The sequence below is a fragment of the Oreochromis aureus genome, linkage group 3 (assembly GCF_013358895.1).
Source record: "Oreochromis aureus strain Israel breed Guangdong linkage group 3, ZZ_aureus, whole genome shotgun sequence".
Lineage (NCBI taxonomy): Eukaryota > Metazoa > Chordata > Actinopteri > Cichliformes > Cichlidae > Oreochromis > Oreochromis aureus.
This window is the reverse complement of record NC_052944.1, coordinates 102,214,291-102,220,311: the sequence shown is the minus strand read 5'-3', so window position 1 is coordinate 102,220,311 and position 6,021 is coordinate 102,214,291.

The window sequence follows — 6,021 nt, the reverse complement described above, 5'->3', positions numbered from 1 at the left end:
ATGTTGTGTTTCTCTGAAGCTCAGTTCACAACCAGCTCCTCTGCATTTCAACAAGTGTGAGCTCATTAAAATGAATCCAAATGTTTGATTTCTCTTTCTTAATGGGATGTTTCCATCATGGCTGAAGAAGTGGACATCCAATTGTACCCAGTGTATACCAAATATTAAAGACATTTCGCATCTCTCATGTTTCTGTCATTCTATAAAAACAGCTGCTTTTAAAAACGGATCCAATCAAAGAAACATGAACTTCCATATTGATCAGATCAATATTTACAGCTCTGATGTCACTAACATCTCCTTGAACTCTTCATTGATGGTGATTTGTGGCCCTCTGCTGGTGAGAAGATGAACTGTATGATGTCAGTTTAATAAGCACAGATGAGATGAAGTGTTTTTAAATCTGCTTTTTCTAATTGTTCAGGGTCCTGCTCCAGGAAACAGCTTCAACAAACTCTGAATTTCAAATTAAGACATCAGCTTGAGTTTTTTTTTAAAAAAAGCTCTTATTTTGGAGTGAGCTGATATTTAATATTCATGTTATCAGTCCGACAAGGGTGTTATTAGCAGTTATCAGCCCCATAACTGTGGCTCAGATTGGCCCTTCTGCACCTGCTAGCAGGCTCAGTAGGTCGTTATCACCAATTGGTGAGCCAGATCGCTGTGTCGCTGTTGGAGGGACGACGATGAATCCAGATCCAGTACAGACAGACTCCATAGCAGTTAACTACTCATCAAAGACTCCAGTCACCCCACCATAAACTGTTCAGACTATTCCATCAGGCCATCAGACTGCTGAACACTTCATAGACACCTCACCTTCACTTACCGGAACTTCAACATTATGTACTCCGTACTGTACATAAATGCCACTCGTTTTGCACATTTCTAACTGCCAAACTGTGTATATTTTATTTTATATATTTATTTTTTCAACTTTTACAAGTGAAATCAAACAACTGTATTTAACAGTGAAACCAGAGTGGAAGCTGGCTCATATAGTCCAACCCAGGCTAAAAGTAAGTTGAGTAGACCAGCATCATCAAAGTGTCGGCTCTCTGAACACAGTGCAATATCGCCATCTACAGGAGTAAACCATTTTTTCTCTCCCTCCTCATCAACGTCATGATGACTGTCATCGTACAGCAAAACACGTCGAACAGATGACATGACTGTCTGAGAGGCGGAGTTAAACTGTGGCAGGTAAGCATGTGAGGGGGAGCAACAACTGCAACATGACGCTGGAAGATCATCATTGCATTATACAGTTTCCTCTCTGACTGGATGCAGCTGTGAACAAGAACAGCTGTGGAACCAGGGTCCTGAGTGTCATCTATGGATGAATGCAGGTCAGTGTGTTGCTGGTGGATGTGATGAATCACAGTGTCCATCTCACGTTGGAGTCAGAGCTTTTCTTCAGCTGCTCTGATCTTCAAAAGTAAGGCATCGACGCCTCTCCTTTACAGGTCCATTGGAATATCACCTTCTTCTGTCTGAAAAATATTCATGAAAAAAAACTGACAAAACAAAAACAGCAGCAGTAACAGTAAATTGTACTTATAAATTAATTGAAAACCCACATTTGAACTCTACCTACTTGTTCATCAAGGCATGAGTACAAGGGCAAGGAGACTTCACAGACATGTTGAAATTGTCCTTGTGATGTGTAGACCATGGACTGTGGTCGCCACTGCAGACTGTTGGACTCTGTTACAATCTTCTTCAGCCTCCTGTTACAGCCGTGAATTTGCTTGGACAGCCTTATACCGACTCCCTGTCCGCCTGGAACAAATCATTTATATTAAAAAAATAAAAAATACAAACACCAACAACACATGTCAACATCACATGATATTTCATTATTTATATTATTTATATTAATATACTTTATTAATATTTACTTTTCAACGATGATGACAACCAACTGTGGTTTGAATAATTGAATTTACACCAAGCACTGTAGATATATTTTAAGACTTCTACATTTTATAAAGAGTGGAAAAAATGCTTTGGCTTGTCAATAGAGACACATTAAAGCAAACTTTGAATGAATTTATATCAATCCCTGATACAGCAGCATAACAGAATGACTTATTTCTGATATCGTTAAGATATCAGGTTGGAAAATGTTGAGCTTAAATTAAATGACCTCCAGAAAAGTCTGACAGTGTTTCCACCGCAAACTGTCGCAAACTCCCTCAACAGAGACCTGGACTCTAAAGAGAGATGGTGAAACAGCTCAAGGAGAGCTACTGAAAGGCTGTCTGAGGCTCGTCCGCTGTAGCAAGAGAAAGCCCAGATTTTAAGAGAGGACAAGCTTCAGGTTCACAGACACAAAAAGCAACTCTGCAGTTGCAGAGCTGACCTACCAAAAAGAGGCAAAGATAAGAAGTTATTCAACATTTGCTTTTATGAACCTCCTGAGACCCACTGCCCTCATATGGAGACATGGTGGTGATGGTAGCTCCATCTTCATCCTCCTCTTTCCAATATATCCACTAACCCTCTGTGCACATGTACAAACTGTCTCAGCCTCTCAAACTTTCAAACCTGAGCTGTGCCTGCGATGTACTCATTTCTAATCCTTTCCATTTTGGCCAGTCCAAGCATTTAGAAATAAATAAATACAAAAACACCATTCAAAGATAATTCTTACTTTTTCTACTTATCAGGTCCGAACAATCTGAAATATCTTGGAGAAATGAAGAATATATCCTAAACTTGACCTCAGGTCCATGAGGTTGTTGCAGTCATGACATGGACATGTTTCATTTTAAAATGAGATCAGAATAGTTTGGCATTAAGTAATAAATCTGTAAGAACAAACCTGTGTTCACATGTTTATCTCTCTTGTGTTTACTGTGTGGGTCTGTGATCCTCTGGTAAATGTAGCTCTGACTCAAGCCAAGCTGTCTCATAGTAGGTTTCCTATAGAGAGACGAGGATTATGGGAAAAAACAAAAAAGAAAACAAGCACAGATAAAATATATTTTACAGCAATTATGAGCTATTTTGAAAGAAATCTGAAATCCCAACATTTATGGATATATAATGATTAGCTGCTTAAATTCCACTTCTCTGGAAGGTGGAGAGAATTTTTGTGTATTTTCCCAATGCAGGTTTTGCAATATACATGAGTACTGCTGCGTTCATACACCGATGTTCTCCATGTTCTTTGCACATAATGGAAATGTTTGTGGATGGTGCTGAGGATTTATATGACATCTTTGTCTTACTGTTTGCTGTCTCTGAACCAAACATGCTCTAAGTCACATTATCATGTTCTCAGCCTGTGGTGTAACTGGTGTGGGGACAGGTGAACCAGTCTGACTGAAGCTGGGAAGTGAGGACTTCATTTGTAGATATGAAAATGTAACAGCACCACTGATGGTTTTCACTATTATTTTTATCTTGTTTGTCCTGAGGCGTACCGTAGTCATTTTCCACACACTACAGATGTTTTATGTTTAGACACACCTGTAATGTGGTCCTTTAGCTGAATATCGTTAAGGAGCAGCCAGTTTTGTACCAGTTTGTATCAAAATGGATTCTGTCTGCACTGGATCTGGATTCATCGTTGTCTCTCCAACAGTGACACAGCGATCCGGCTCACCGATAGGTGATAACGACCTACTGAGACTGCTATCAAGTGCAGGACGGCCAATCTGAGCCACAGTTATGGGGCTGATAACTGCTAACAACGCCCATTGATGGACTGATAACATCCGAAAATGCATTTCCCCACAGTTGTGCCACAAATCAGATGCACTTTGCTCTTTTGTTTTTTCTTGTACTTGTGCTGTTTGCTTTTCATAAACTTGAATGAATGTCTGATAGAATGCTTGTAACTATGTGCTTGGTGTAGCTGAGAAAATTGCTCATCAACTTTACTGTTGCGGTGAGGACCTGCTGATGGCATCGTAATATTTTCCAATTATTGTGTTCTTGAGGTTTCATTGATTCATTGATGCTTTGCTAACACCAGTCAGGAAGCCTTCGTGTGCTCTACATGATCTGTGATTAACAGATATTTGCTGTATACTGTACAAGAGTTTATACAGGTATGGACTTATTAGTGTGTGCATGTGCTTAGGATGACATGTGTGTCAGTTTGTGTACATTGTCACTGACCAATAAATCATACCTGTCACTGCAGTTTATGTCTATAAACATGGACAGCCAGGGAGATACCTCGAGGTATTCCATAAGAATACCCTGCACGTCAATTCTCAATGTGAGCGGGGTACCCGGCAGATACAGCAGATAAATTAAATACAGGCTATTGCTTTTGTATTGTTTATTTGCAGGAGTCGGCAACCTTACTGATGATGAGTGCCATCTAAAATTTCCTCAGAAGTCAGTGTGCCATATGATCGCATTAGCAATAAATTTAATAACGCTCTATATTAACAGTTACACACTATATAGAACAACTTTATAGAATTATATTTGTTTGCAGATGTTGGCAGCTATCAGTGAATAGTTATCAGCTATTTTGAAATAAAAAAAGACACTTTTTATCCATAACAAGAACTCGATAGCAACAAATGAACTGTACAACAGAAAATGCAAATGCTATTTATGGTCTCCTCACAACAATGATAAATACAAATAAGGCCTCTGCAATGTTCTTAAGACAGTTAAACTTGTCAGGTAGTGTCCAGCAGGTGAAAATGCAGCTCCATGAACACGCACAGCTGTGGATTCAGCTCTTATATTATTACCACACAATCCAAGGACACACCAACAGCTCAGATTTCTAGAACTATTTAAACAAATGTCAGTCTATCCATTCATTTTCTTCTAAATATTCAATTCAGGTTCACAGTGGGAGGGTGGGGGGCTAAAGCCTGTCCCAGCAGTCATAGGTAGAGCACACCTGGACAAGTCACGAGTCTGTCAGAGGACTAACAGAGAGACAGAATTCAGAGTAAGAAATCTACTTGAAATTAATCTGAGCTTGCTGCAGCTGTATGTATGAACATGTGTTTCTGTGCTCACAGTCCACCTCTCAGGAACCTGCAGTTTATTTTTAGTCTACTTTAAACAGACCTCACAAAAGACTGATGAGGCTGGATCAGCAGTCTGATTTAAATACGATACCTTCGGCCAGGGATTAATCTGGCACATCGCTTCACTGCACTCTTACGTATTTTCCTAACACCTGAATAAAAAATACCGATATTTACATATAACAGATTCAGCTAAAGCAGTATGACTCAATCCTGATTCTAGATGTTCAGCACACACAGAGACAGAGAGGTACTGTTTACAGTTTATTGTTAACCTGAGTCACTGATCATTTACAGTATTACAGAGTCTGGCAGTCTTTGCATGATGACAGGTGTGCCAGCAGGAAAGAGGCTCAATAAACGTGCATCCTGAGGTTTGTCATGCAGGATTAAAAGAGCCAGACTTTCACACAGCTAGGATTGTATTTTACACTGACCCTGGGTCAGTCTAAGTATCATACAGTTTAAATGAAGTACTGAAACTAGCATATATTTATCATAGATGCATTGAAGCTAATCGGGATATTTTCCAGATATTTTTACTGTTTTTTCAGCTCATGTTTGATTTCTTCACACAAAAACGTGTTTTATTTCAGGGAAAAAAAATGTCTTCTCTTATCTTAATCTTAATCCTCACATGCAGATGCGGTCAAAAATCGACCAATACTTGCCTACTGGTGGTGGTCAGAGGGCCCGGTGGCGCCAGTGGCAGCCTCGCCTCTGTCAGTGCGCCCCAGGGTGGCTGTGGCTACAATGTAGCTTGCCATCACCGGTGTGTGAATGTGTGTGTGAATGGGTGAATGACTGAATGTAGTGTAAAGCGCTTTGGGGTCCTTAGGGACTAGAAAAGCCCTATACAAATACAGGCCATTTACCATTTACAAAAATTACAATTAACATTCTCAAAAACACAAAACTGGGTGAAAATACAAATAATATGTAACTTAACCCCCAAAGCGTGTAACTCACGTCACGTGACAGCGCAACATCTAAACACAAGGGGGAGGGG